At 39.8% G+C, this 15,010-nt stretch overlaps 1 protein-coding gene across 6 annotated transcripts in view; it reads left to right on the top strand.

The window, feature by feature from the left end:
* Positions 1-1,735: 1,735 nt before the first annotated feature.
* The window catches only part of CHL1 (cell adhesion molecule L1 like), a 229,783-nt gene continuing 216,508 nt past the window's right edge, over positions 1,736-15,010 (top strand). For 3 of the 6 annotated variants that reach the window (XM_081319705.1, XM_081319700.1, XM_081319703.1), the window contains exon 1: positions 3,451-3,944. The gene's annotated coding sequence lies outside the window, so the exon portion shown is untranslated. Of the gene's footprint in view, positions 2,756-2,876; positions 3,126-3,450; positions 3,945-15,010 lie in introns of those variants that run through there. The other 3 variants (XM_081319702.1, XM_081319701.1, XM_081319704.1) reach the window with 3 other exon arrangements.

Raw genomic sequence — 15,010 nt, 5'->3', positions numbered from 1 at the left:
TACTATTCTTTCTTTCTTTCTTTCTTTCTTTCTTTCTTTCTTTCTTTCTTTCTTTCTTTCTTTCTTTCTTTCCTTCTTTCTTTCTTTCTTTTTCTTTCTTTCTTTCCTTTCTTTCTTTTTCTTTCTTCCTTCCTTTCCTTTCCTTTCCTTTCCTTTCCTTTCCTTTCCTTTCCTTTCCTTTCCTTTCCTTCCCCTTTTGCAATTGTATGCCAATAACTTAGCCAGTTTCCAGTACAAGCATAACAATTGTTGTCTTTTGTGAAAAACAGTTCGTTTCTTATGGTCCTTAGACTCTTAAACCTTGAGAAACAACAGCATCCTATTCAAGAAATTGTATCATTGTTCACTTCTACCACCCCACCTTTGAACAAAAAGATAATGATCTGCCTATATAAAATTGCTTTGAAAATCCCTCTGGATATGACTAATTTCACTGCAAATTTCATAATGCTCTCCCAAGTGTTTTTCCTTTGTTAGATAAAGAGAGGTGTTGCTTTGTTTTAGTCTAGGAACCAAGGCAGAAATCAACATAATAACCCAGATAATTTCTATAATCCTGAACTAGTTCTCTGAATTGATCAAATGGTGTTTGAAGTTTGAATTTTACTGAATTGTTACTCCTAATGCAGATCTGGTCAATTAAGAAGCTACGATGTCACTTATGTAGCCTGCCATGGTACCTCCCATGGATCAGTCTATTGTGGGAAAAGGTGTGGCTGCACAGAATTCTGCTGTGCATCCCATTAGCAACTTCCAATTAAGCAGCAGGGGGAAAGTCCAATCTACAATTGAGTCTCCAATTTTCTGCTGGTCAGATTATAGAACAGGGATAATGATGCACGTTTGGGGATGCTGTGTCTGAATATGTGAAAAAAAAAATCAATCCTAAAATTATCAGACCCCCTCCCCTCATCTCTCAGTTGGGGCCCAGACCTCTGTCACTACCAGGATGTGTTTTTGATATCCTTCAAAGGAAAACATGGTCTTTGCTGGGGGAAAAATATGTCCATTACTGTTATAAGATTACAGAAGGGGCAATGGAATTTCCACTTTCAATTTGTTACAATCTGGTTCTTCTTTACACAAGGGATATTTCCCTCTTTGTTTTTTCAACAGCCCTTTAGAATTTTCTGCATTTTGTGTAGCTTCATTTTTTGAGCAGCTTAACTTTGAGGCTGTCAGGATAATGTACAGGAACTCCAGGAAAGGCATTCAGAGGGACATGTTAACATAGCCTTTTTCCTCCTTATGTTGACAGCTTACAGAATTACAGAATTCTAGAACCCTTGGAAAGTATGAGCTTCATTGAAGCCCTAGTGGCAATCAAATGTAATGAGCTTTTCTGACTTCACGGAATAATAAGTCTTCCTATGACTTTGTGCTATCAAGAATTCTTCAAAATCACAACAATGACCGATGCATATTTATGATTGGAAACTTCTCTTTTAAGTAGCTGACAATAAACGTGCTACATGATGGAAACAAATTAGCAAGCTTTGCAACCTTTGTCAGTGGTACTTTGGAAGGACAATCCTGGTCATCTGAAGATGATATTTACAGGATATGAATAACCATGCTGTCCCACTCGTTTTAACGCTTTCTATTGGCTATTCAAGCAAGAAATAGGTAAATTCTAGAGTTAAGCCCATCAATCCAAATGCTATCTAATTAGTTCAGAATGGAGGCTCTACATTTATTTCCCTGCACTTTTCAAAAAGAATTGTCTAATGTTTTCTGGAAAAAGAGATGCCCCAGGTTAAATATTTCCCCCTACGTATTTGGGGGGGGGGAAGGAAAGGAGAAAAGAGTTAGGGACTAATAGCCACCTTCTCCAACCATTTCCCATCTTTCATAATGTCTCTTCTACCCAATTCTAGTGAACTTCCTAAACAGCCCTTCCTTCTGCCTCTGTTCCTCAAACGTGTTCAGCTGGCAGGGTGTGGCAGATACCTGAACACAGTATGAAGCAGGAGAACATGCTGGGACTGGACCTTTTGCAGTGCATTTGGTTTAGGCAGCTAAGGGAGGGAGAAGGGGGCTGGCATTGAATGATTTCCATCACAAATAGCCTGGAAAGGGGGAAAGGGGTGTGTATTGGTCTCTGTGTGCGTACTAGACCTGAGACCAGCTGTGCAAAAGGAAGCAGCTCTGCACCTTTGATTCCTGGCACCCACGGCCTTCTCTAATCTGGCTTTTCATTTTCTGCACCGCTACAAACAGCTGTTGTGGAGGAACACAACTCTGCTGCTATTTATTTTTTTTTCCTTCTTTTTCTTCCTCAAGGTATGGTGCTCTCCCTAAGGAGATTCTTGTTGCTCTTGGTAACGCCCGGTGGGTTTGGTGCGGCTAGGTAGGATATTTCTGCCAGGGTGTGCACGTGTGAAATGAAATGCCTCTTTTTCTAAAAAAAAATAAAAAATACGGAATATTCACTCAATTCTTGATTGAGAAAGGTGAGCCCCCCCCCCCGTGTGACTTTTGTCTCCCTCCCCTTCGCTGTTGGTTCTGCCTCTTGTTTGCCCAAAGGAAAGAAAGAAAGAAGCCAAAACAAAACCGAAACCTCTAGTTTCAAGTCTTTTCTCCTCTTTCTATGTCTTAATCCTTCGGAGTTCAGAAAATGGTCGTTCGGAAGGAGGAGAACCGGAGAGAACTGGGAAGGTTTCTCTCCCTCTCCTTTCCCTTTCCCTTTAGGAGAATGTTCGTTTGATTCTTGGGGAAGTTTGGAAGGAGATCCTACCTGGTTGTTTCTGATCCGGTAGGTAGGTAGGTAGGTAGGTAGGTAGGTAGGTAAGCCGTGTATGTTTGCGTGTACGTACGTGCCAGCCCTAGCGCTTTCTCCTCGCTGCATTTTCCTTCGAGAAAGCCACCGCTCGGCTTGCGTGTGCGCGCCTATAAAGAGACTGACACCTGGGTGAATCGGAAAGTAAGGCGTGATGTAAAGCCCCCTTCTTCCCACCCACCGTCCACCAGACCCGCGCCTTTACAGTTCTCAGGTGTCCGTCAGCTTCTCGCCGGGGAAGAGCCTCCGAAGGGGGCTCAGGCCAGGCCAGGCCAAGTCAGTCCTAGGGCTACCGGTAGGGTCTGGAGGGGGGACACGCCCCCACCAGCCCTTCTCCAATTTCCAGGTAAGCGTCCGGAGACGCCCTTTTCCAGGTTGCCAGGCTTCAAGCAAGTTCCTAGTATAGCAGGAGGTCGGGGATAGCGGGTGGCGAAGGAGAATTCCCGGGGAATTCAGGTCGCTCCCCGCTTTCGGTGTCTCTCCAACCTCGCAGAGGCGGAGGGATGGCGGCGGCTGGGGGGGGAACGGGTTGGGTGCAAGGGAGGGAAAGGAGGATGTCTCTCTCTCTCTCTCTCTCTCTCTCTCTCTCTCTCTCTCTCTCTCTCTCTCTCTCTCTCTCTCTCTCTCTCCCCCTCCCTCCCTCCCTCCCTCCCTCCCCGGAGCACCAGCAGCAGGCACAGCAGCAGCAGTTTGTACATGTGTGTGCGTGCGTGCACGCTTGTGTGCGTGTATAGCTGAGAAAGATTTGGGAGGTTTAGGGGGCTCGTTGCCATGACTCCCTTGAAGCTCCGCCGAAGGAGATATTGATGCCAGTCACGGAGGGACCTTCCTCTTTTCTCCAGCCTTGAGATTTTTCATCCTCCTCTGCCTCCCTCTCTCTTTCTCTCTCTCTCTCTCTCCTCCCTTTTCCCACCCTCTTTTCTTCCTAGCTCCCTCCCCTTTCGTGGAAAGAAAAAAAAAGCAAAAGTGATTAATTTAGCAAGCTGGGACGGGCTCCCGAGCGCTGTTGCCTTCAGCCGAATTCCGTTGCAAACTCCATAGCTTCTCTGAGATACACACACACATACACACACACGCACACACGCTGGCACCCCTCTCCCGCGCGTGCCCCCCAACCCGGCAGCGCTGTGAACAGCTCCCGACAACACATCCCTCAAGTGGCAAGGTAAGATGAAGAGAGAGGGGGAGGAAGGGGAGGAGGCACCCCTTTCGCACCTGAATGGGGGTTAAAATCTACTGCAAGGGGCGTTTTGGGGTGCAAGGGGGGCAGGCGTAGTGGTTCCCAAGGGCTGAGAGATGCGGCGAAGAGGAAAAAAAATGTAAGAACCGAACGGGACCTTTTCTTAACAAAAGGCGCCTATGTATGCTGGAGAAAAATCTAAGGTTCTCCAGATAATCCACCTGCTGAGCCGGAATGAAACCCCTGTGGACTCAACCCCACCACCCCGCCCCCCATGAGAAAGCCTCCGTGACACAGTCCGTTGTTTCCTCTCCGTCGCAGCTTCGGATCCTCAGAACCCCAAAAGTAGCCAGGGAACTCGCTTCCTTTCACCCCAACCGTGCGTGGGAATGCGCTTGGGAATCTTTTGTGCTGTGGTGTGCGGTTTTTTTTTGTCCCCCCCCCCGCGCGACCGAAAAGATCCAGAGCAACAGCAAAGCAATATACGCCGATTCGGATATTAGGGAGAGTCCCTTCAAATTCAAGGAGATGTTTGTCCTTCCTTCTGCTTTAAGTTGCCGCCTGTGCGGAAGCTGCTTATGATATAATCTAGCTCGGTGAATTACATGGTCCCAGAAGTGTTTAGGGAGAGAGAACAAATCAGTGTGTCATTGTTGTCTGGTTAAAGTTTATTTGTCACAGTCCTTTGAAAGTAGAGGGGGGAATCTTTCTGAGCCTGAGGAATTACAAGGAGCTAGTGTGCATCTTTGAGGAGGGTTTGTAATGCTGAATTTGAGGATTATTGATTACCTGTATTTCCCCCTTCTAATGGCATTAATTGTTAGTCTGGGTTTATTCAAGTTTACAAAAAATGGATTTGATTTCTAATGGAGAAAAGAGCTCATTTGTGGCTTTAAAACCCACATTTTATTATAAATGGGCAAAATAGATGAATGATGAATTGTAGAATAAATACTCATTCATTAAGCATATGCAATTAAGGAGCATACCAAATTCCCATTAGAGTTGAGGTAAAGGTATTTTAAAGCACATCATGATCGCTGACACCAATTTAAGTAGTTCCTCCTAAATGTCTATGGAGATTCGCAGTCATCCAGGTCATGGCTGTCCCAAAGGTGCATTTTCAAAAGGCAACTGGCCTTCCTTGTTGTTTTTTTCCTTGAATATGTTTTGCTTCTCATCTAAGAAGCTTCTTCCATTCTACTTCAGTTAGAACCGAAGAAGCTTCTTGGATGAGAAGCAAAACATCTTCAAGGAAAAAAAGAAAGTCCAGTTGCCTTTTGAAAATGCACCTTTGGGATAGTTCCTCATAATTGTTTCTTTCTTCCTTCCTTCCTATTTCATATCAAAGTAGCAAAGGCATGAGCAGAGACAGAGTTATTATAACAATAATAACAATTCAATGGCCCACTCCCCAAAATTCTTGACAGTCTCTTAATGTGGTTGTATACTGATGTTCAAAAGTAGGCTTTTGTAAACCTCTTAGGTTATAAACATTTTAAAGGAAAAAGGGGAACGTGCATTTAAATGAATGAAACAAGATCTATGCCCACAGAGTGAGTCTGAACTCTCTCAGACTACATCTAGTTTTAGATTAACTTCAATGAGAGTGTGAAAGTCTGAGAGTATGAAAACATATGCCTCACTGATATCAAAAGGACAAAAAGCAACGGTTCAGTTTTCCTATAACTAATCAGAATGTGCCACTGAATCTTTGATAACAAAGAAGTAAGCAAAGGACTTAAGACAGAATGATTTGGGTCATAAAATATAAACTTCATCAGAAGAAAAGTACTGTTTTTAAAATAATAATTTTATTTGGAGAAGAATGCTTAATAAAGCTTGATGTGCTGCATTAGATTCAAATGCACCAAATAACATTTGCACTGGGGAATCTGCTTTCCTTTCAAAATTTCCTGCATTAGGATTGGTTCTGAAACTATCTTCTAATTGAGGATGCACATCTGTGTGTATTCAGTCTTCAAAAAGGTTAGAACAGATGTATATGTGCATGCAATATCGCTGTCAGAGCTGAGGGGATTCTCAATAGATTACCCTGGAGTGTTCCTAGCTGTGTATTTGACTTTTAACATTTTTAGTTGTGCTTTCTCTATTCCCATTCTTCCCCTCCTCCTCCTCCTCCTCCCTCAATATTTATTAAGCAGGCGCCCTTTTGTTGATTTTCATTTTAAAACTGAGGGTTGCCCTTTAGTCAATCATATTTCAATATTAAGCCCAATACACAGATATCTATCTATCTATCTATCTATCTATCTATCTATCTATCTATCTATCCCAAGAGAATTCTTGGAAGCAATATATGCCTGACGTATTCTGTTCTACATGAGTTCATTTTTCCTCTGTCCCATCAGGAATTTCAGTTAAGCCATGTTCATAGGCCTTTATGCTGGCTCAAACTGTCCTCATTTCTAACAATTCTACATTAGTCACAGGTATCTCTTGGTGTGATTCTTAAAAGATTCTTACACTTGATATCTACAACATGCAATATACTCCCCTCCGCTTACTCTCATTTTAGTTATCTTCAGTTATTCTCCCCTCCCACAAATCACCTACCTATAGAGCAAACTAAAGGCAGAAAACTTTTAAATCTTATAAGGAATGGTGGGGGTTTTGGGGTGGCGGGGGGGGGGTTTGTATATGTGCTTTGACATGCATGAATCTTTCATAGCTTTTCCAAATAGGTGCAGTTCTCAAATCTCTTAAATTTGGAAAAATAGGCTTTAGTATTTGGAAAAAGAAGGAAGTGGAGAGGTAGAGAGAGAGAGTGAGAGAGGATATGAAAGTAATTCTTAGAATGTGATAATTTCTGCTCAGTGGCTTCATTTTTTAAAAAAATGATGAAAGTATGTAAATTTTAAATGTTAAAGAAAGTGAAGTATTCATATATTACCCTTGGATTGTTTCCCACAAACGTATCTCTGTGTTTTGTTTGTGTGCTTATTAATACTTTGGGTCTCACAAATACAAATGCACATATGTACCATGAGTCTTGATGGACCATTTATACTCTCCAGAGGCAGATGAACGGAGCATGTAGAAGATTCCCTTTATAATAGAGGCTGTCAGAGAGATCTGTAAATGCTGTTAAATTAAATAAAGGGATAAATATTGATAAGAGAAAAACTTGTACATCTGTTAACCATTCCATACAGCACCCATTCAATGTTACAGGCTTTCAACAGACTCCTTAGCATCTGTTATAGAGAAGACTCCACTGAAATTAACCAATGATGTTCAATCTCTAAACCCTTCATTATCTTTTAGTGGCTTCGGTCAGATGCTAAATGCTTAGAGGGCCAAAGCCATCTCTCAAAAAAAAAAAAATATCTAACAATGTCCAGGATACTAAGCAACATTACCCAACATAACTTGGTTATTTGAGCTTGCCGGCCTGGACTGAGGGATTGGAATTTTAAATTTTTAGAATGTGATTTATTTGTTGGGGCTAATTTAATTTAATTTAATTTAATTTTAACTTTGTATATTGTATTTTAACTGCCCTGTACACCGCCCCGAGTCCTTCGGGAGAAGGGCGGTATATAAATCCAATAAAATAAAAATAAATAAATAAAATAAATAGGACCAGGATTGCTGCCAATCAGGGCCAACAAATCCCATAGAAGTCAATTATTCCAGAAAAATAGTATGATGGATTGTATCAAATTTGTTGGGAGAGGTACAGCAGAACTAAGCAGGATGGAATATTAATTAATCAGAATAGAACTGAAAGGAACCTTGGAGGTCTTCTAGTCCAACCCCCTGCTCAAGCAAGAGACCCTATACAATTTGAGATAAGTGGCTGTCCAGTCTCTTCTTAAAAGCCTCCAGTGATAATTTCTGAAAGCAAGTCATTCCACTGATTAATTGTTCTCACTATTAGGAAGTTTCTCCTAAATTCCAAGTTGCTTCTTTCCTTGATTAGTTTCCATCCATTGTATCTTCTGGTGCTTTGAAAAATAAATTGACCCCCTTGTCTTAGTGGCAGCCCCTCAAATATTGGCATACTGCTACTACGTCACCCTAGTCCTCCTTTATACTTTACCTGTTTTCTAGCACATATCATCAACTATACAGTAACCAAGATGGTTTTACATTGCAATGCTAGTTTTAACCCAGGACTGGAAAGTATGTATAAATAATCTTCACCCACAGAACAGTGAAATTGGATTTCCAACATTAACTACATGATTTTGCTCAAAAATGCTTCTGTTAAAGTTGCTTGGACATTACTCTTGTCTGCCACTGAAATAGACAGTTCCCCTCTGGCAGTTTTTACTAAGCAGGATGAACAAAACAAGGATTTAGCAAACAAGTGTTTGTCCTCACCCCTCCGAACAACTTGCCCAATACTCCTCGGGGTGAACAAAATGAAACTCATCCATCAAAACTGGACAAGTGTCTGCCTCATTCAGCCCACCAGAATCCACTCTCAATGTAGAGCTGTCAAAATGAATGAAAGCAATTTTAGCAGAAAAATGGTTTATGGACTCATCCCACTGGGTTGCCTAATTGAGGGATCCAGTGAGCATAATCTCTTTTCTTCTCAAAACAACTCATATGGACATAGCTGTGATTGGGGGGGAGGGGATCTCGTGGTCATCCTGAAATATATGGGAATATGGGAAAATTATAGGTGTTGTAGTTCAAGCTGTATAAAAGGGCATTAGTCTGGAACCTTTGTATATGTGTGCACTATATGTATATTTACATGTGCACACATACACTAATAGCATTATTTCAGTAAGAATGTATGGTGATAAGCTTCCTCCATTGTTATAAAAGATTGTTTATAAACTATATTTAAAGCAACAGAGACAAGGAGGGATCTGTGGTCATCACCATGGTAAACATTCATCCTCACAAAACTATGAGCTCTAAAATTTACCTTTGAAAAGCACTGAAATATTTTTAGCCTTCATCATCTTAAAATAGCTTGGTCAGTTTGGAATGTTTTGGCTTACCTATGTGTGTTTACAAATACTCAATAACATGTATAGGCTTCATTTTCAAATAATAACTTTTGACTGTTGCTGATTGCAGTTACACAATAACAACATATTTACAGTACATGGCTTGTTGTGAAAGGTCTCATTTTTAAATCTGGTTTGCCCCAAATAGGGTAGCTTAGATAATAGAACAAGGATGACTTTTGCTGGTGCTTGCTGCTATCACATTCTGTTTTCCACCCAGCAAAGTAGTTAGAAGCAAGACTAAAACATCCAAATCTCTCCCCTCTTCTAGTATAAAAGAAAGAAAAAAATGGCAAATAAAGCTGCAGAAGTGATAGCTAATTTGCAAAGATTTAGGACATTGCATTATCATCCGTAAGAAATAAGATGCCACCATAATTGTTTGCTTTAAATTGTATTTATTTTATTAGAAAACATAAAACTGCAAATAGCAACAGAAATAGATATGGTCTTCTGAGGAATAACAGAATAACAGAGATGGAAGGGACCTTGGAGGTCTTCTAGTCCAACCCCCTGCTCAGGCAGGAAATCCTACTGTATATCATTTCAGACAAATGGCTGTCCAATCTCTTCTTAAAAACTTCCAGTGTTGGAGCAGTATTGGGAAAATATTAGATTCAAAGAGTAAGTATGTACAGATTTAAAATAGGAAAGCTCACCCCAAATGGAGACTGAGCATCATGAGAGAAAAAAACTGTAATAACAAAGAATTAGGCAAGGCTCTGAACACATCCAAACTGAAACCCGAATTCCTAATACATTCTAGCTAATCATGTATAGGTCCTAGAAATCTGTATGTAATTAAGGTGCTGCTACCCAGCCTTTAATGGACGCGGTGGCTCAGTGGGTTAGGATGCTGAGCTTGTCGATCAGAAGGTCGGCAGTTTGGCGGGTCGAATCCCGAGTGCCGCGTAACAGAGTGAGCGCCTGTTACTCGTCCCAGCTTCTGCCAACCTAGCAGTTCGAAAGCACGTAAAAAATGCAAGTAGAAAAATAGGGACCACTACGGTGGGAAGGTAACAGCGTTCCGTGCGCCTTTGGCGTCTAGTCATGCTGGCCACATGACCACGGAGACGTCCTCGGACAAGCGCTGGCTCTTCGGCTTTGAAACGGAGATGAGCACCGGCCCCTAGAGTTGGAAACGACTAGCACGCATGTGCGGGGGAACCTTTACCTTTACCTTTTACCCAGCCTTTCCTTGGGAGCTCACTAGAAAGCAAAACCAATCGTATTAATACCAAATCCATTGTTGGATGGATTCTATTTATCTTGGCTTTAGCTAATGTAAGTATCAGTCCCACTAGGTCAGGGGCGTCAAACTGCAGGGCCGTGGGCCGGATGCATCATAGCAAAACCGTGCCCACCCCACTGCCGGCAATGGAAAAAAAATCACAGTACATTGTGACACATGACATGATGTTGCGAGTTTGACACCCCTGCACTAGGTAGACCAGACCAGGGAATCAATTTCTCAGAAAGGTTAGAGCTACCTTTTTACCAACTGGCTTTTATAACAGAGCCAGTCAATTTTGATTGTGCTGTACATCCCTCCCTCTCCATCTCACCCCTACTTCTATATCCCAGTGAATCAGGAAGGCATCTGTCTGAGTCACTTTGGAATACTATCTTGTTTCTCAGGGCTTAAACAAAGTTTCAGTCTTCTTTGCACAGGTAATAGTATATTCTTGTATATTTCCAGTAAGGTATATTTCCTTAAACTCAAATACTTTGGCCACTTAATGAGAAGGAAGGACTCACTGGAGAAGAGCCTAATGCTGGGAAAGGTGGAGGGCAAGAGAAGAAAGGGACGACAGAGAATGAGGTGGCTGGATGGAGTCACTGAAGCAGTAGGCGTGAGCTTAAAATAAATGGACTCCAGAAGATGGTAGAAGACAGGAAAGTCCTGGAGGAACGTTGTCCATGGGGTCGCAATGGGTCAGACACGACTTCGCAGCTAACAACAACATATATTTCCTTACTCTCCACAATAAGTAAAAAAGAATAAAATAGAAATGATTTTATGTTTCTCTCAAACTTAGTTCTAACATTTAGAAATTTCAATCCAGTTCAGCTTCCTCAGGAGCAAGATATTTATCATCCCCCAAAATTCCATAAATCCAGTACAAATTCAGGTAGCTCTGTCCAACTCAAACCTCTCCATCCCCATAGCTCTTCAACAGCTACTGTTTCTTTGCCTTACATATTAGCAATACAAAAAAGGCACTTGAACATTTAAGAATTGGACAGGAGACAAAATTAAAATATAGGACCAACGGCTTCAGGAAGGTTCTTAAGAAGGGCTTAAATGTGACACCAGTCCAGATGAACTCTAGCTTCTATTCCATCTTTAGTAGAAATATTAAAATAGTAAAATAATAGAATAAAATTGAGAGTAGCCTTTCAGAGTAGGATGGGAAACATATACATTTAAAAAAATAAATAAAATAACAAAACTAAAATAAGACACACAGTAGCAAAAACATAATAAAAACTATGGACACAAATTTGAATTTGTGAATTTATAACAGGTCCCCTCCTCCGACCTAAGCCTTTCTTAAAATGCCAAATTTTACAGCTGTCCTAAAAGTCAACAAGGTGAGAAATAATCCGATCTCTGGCAGGGAGCTGTTCCAAATGAGACTTCCTGCTCAAGCAGGAAACCCTATTGCATTTCAAACAAATGACTGTCCAATCTCTTCTTAAAAACCTCCAGTGATGGAGCATCCACAACTTCTGAAGGCAAGCCTTATGAAACAGCTTAACTCATTGGACTCTGGATTACACTTCTTTAGCAGGTGGAACTCAGGGAAAGTTTTCTTGAAAGTTGGGTCCTATAAGTATACAGATCCTAAGGCATGTAATGATTTAAAGATGATAGTTTGAATAGCACCTTGATTTATCTCAGAAACTAATCAAGGGGAAAAGCACCCTGGAATGAAGGAGAAACTTCCTAACAGTGAGGACAATAAACCAATGGAACAGCTTGCCTTCAGAAAATGTGGGTGCTTCATCACTGGAGGTTTTTAAGAAGAGACTGGACAGCAGGAGCAGGAGGTTGGACTAGAAGACCTCCAAGGTCCCTTCCAGCTCAATTCTGATTGATCTGATTAATTGGTCTTTGCTGTACAGAAACCAAAGCTCAGAACAACATATCCAGGCAGAGGGAGAATCCCAACACTTTCAGTCAGTGAGAAGCTACACATAGGATTCTCATGTTTGCTCAAAGCTTTTGACTTGTGAAGTGGTCAGCCACATGTTACTCCCAACATTTTTTAATAGTCTGTAGTTATGTGCAATACAAACCCATAAAACTGAATTAGTTGAATACACAGTTAAGTGGACTATGGATAACTATATTCTGTAGACTCAGTCACTGGAGTGTCAAAAGTCAGGGGGGGGTTCCCCTCAATTCTAAAAATTTCAAATTCAAGATCTTTTTACAAGTTTCATTAACAACCACATGTCCTCCTGACACTTGTTTTGTAAGTTATTATAACTGCATTGTTTATTTATTTATTTATTTCTATTTATTTATTTTACATAAATAAATATAATTTATTTATGCGACTTTTAATCATTTTTTCTAATCCCAAAACAGTGTTTCCAATATTATTTCTGTCTACTAATATCACACCTAATGTTGTGTTATCTGTAAATCAGACAAACATTACTTCCATCTCTTTATCAATGTCATTAATGAAAATGTAAAGCAGAGAAATCAGGAGTAATTTTTCTACCATATCAAAGTTTGATTATGAATTAGTATAGGTCTGTGCCATATATCATTACCATAAAGAAATAATCAGTGGCATATCTCATAATAGGTTAAAGATAAAATCAAGTTATTAAACTTGTAATGCATATTCTGATTAAGTAGTTTACATTAAGCTGAAAGGAATTCAATTATTATGGACATTTAGAATGTGTACTTTTATAATTAAACTGAATTAGTAAAAGCATGAAAACCTAACTATATACGGTATTCCAGAAATCCCCAAGATCAATATTCTGTAAATAATACATTATTTCCAAGCTTTGTATGTTTATTTAGCAGAGTTTGAATTGCAGCCATTTTGTTTGTTGTTGAACTGTTGAATGAATCAGCTGTCATTGGCTGGCAGGGAGAAGTCAAAACCTAGTTATAAGAAGAATCAAGGACATTGTGAATAATTGGCATAATGATAGCTTCTTTTTCTTTTATCCTTCTGCCCTATCATCCCCCTCTTCTGTGGGACATGACACACTATAACAAAATAGCACTAATTGTCTTGTTTATATCACATATGTTATATTGGTGCAATTAACTGTTGCTTTTCCTATTAGCACTGTTTTAAAGAATAGTACATTAATGTACCATATCCATCAAACAGCATTTATAAAGTTTATCTAATGTGTTATTGCATTATATGAAGTTACTGAGATTTTCAAAGTAATAAAAATATATGTGGATTTTTCTACAAGGTGCTTTAGACCTTGATGTATGACTTAAATTGATCGCCAAGGAGTGTCACTGGAACTATTAGTTGCTAAGCAACCTGGTTAATTCTGCAATTTTGGCTTTATTTCTCTAGCAAATAAGATTTGTGTATATGTGTGTGTGTGTGTTTGTGTGTGTGTGTGTTTTATTAAAAGAATACTTTTTGTCAGAACAAAAGACACCAGTCATAATAGCAATAACACAAGGGGTTGATACTACCAAAAATATTTCTGTGCCATAGATCATAAGATTAAAGACTTTTGACTATAGATCCAGAACATTTTGGATTTATGAGATGTTTTTAATAATTTATAATAAATTATAGTTTTATATTTTTCCTCTTTTTTTTTGTATCAGCTGTCTAGAGAAAGACACATAATAGTGGGAGAAACAGTCCCTATGGGGGAATACATCTACTTAGTGCTTGAAATGGTTTGTTCATGCTGCCTTTATGTATGAGGTCCTGTTAAGTCATGTTGAGTTACATCATGAATAAATGAAACATAGCATGGAGCATGCCATTCAGTGATTGCCCAGATTATAACAGGCAGCTTGGCACAGCTTGAGTTCACAGGGGTTGAAATCTCCACTGGATGGTCTCAATGATTGAAGCTGATTTCATCAATGGCATCCTTTGTCTTGCTTTCCCTGAAGGTGTTAATGATTGGGATTAGTGTAAAATTGCTTAACCGTAATGATATGATGCAGTGATGGCATTTAAAGTAACTCTTGGAATTTTAAAACAATTTTACAATATGATTTATTTAGAAAAGGAACTACTTATGGCACAGTAAAATAATGACACTGTACTACATACAAAATTAACTCAATTCTTTAGTACAGGGCATGGATGTCAAACTCGTGATGTCGCATGACGTGTTGCAATGTATTACAACTTTTTCCCATTGCTGGCAATCGGGTGGGAGAGGTTTTGGTATGACGCATTTGGGCCATGGGCCGGCAGTTTGACACCCCTGGTATAGGGTGATGGGCTAAAGTTTTTAAATAAACATTTTCATCTCTCTGTGGCATTGACTTTAAGATTAAAAAGTCTACTATTTACAGCTGGAGGACCTTCATTTTTAAACTGGCACAGCATGACCTTAAGTGGATCAATGCTATCTAAACATTTCTACCTCAAGGTCAGTATACAGAGGAGGTAATCTACAACATGCAGCAGAATCTTTATCCATTACACCTCAGAAGGCAAGACTATATAAAGGGCTGGTAACATCATGAAATAAGTTAATTTCAATCATTCATTTTATATTAAAATGGGAAAATGGGTCAAAGAAATATTTCAAACTATTAAGGAGTGATTGCAAATACACTGTGCAATTTGATTGCTTCAAGCAACCAAGTGTAATTCAGAAGGAAAAATTAGGCTAACAAATCATGAATTATATGCTTTGTGAAGAACAGATGAAACAGGACCTTTAACTGCAACTATTACTTGCAGCTGAAGGTCCTCCAGCTGAAAATAATAGTTCTTCACAGTGCTTCAGTAATAGGATTCTTGGGAAATTATTTATGCATTGTGAGAGAAAGGACATGAGGTATTTGTACTGAAAATATCTTGC

This window comes from Vipera berus (assembly GCF_964194415.1).
Source record: "Vipera berus genome assembly, chromosome: 2".
Classification (NCBI taxonomy): Eukaryota; Metazoa; Chordata; class Lepidosauria; order Squamata; family Viperidae; genus Vipera; species Vipera berus.
The sequence above is the reverse complement of the archived record's forward strand: the minus strand, read 5'-3'. Positions and strand labels throughout refer to the sequence as shown.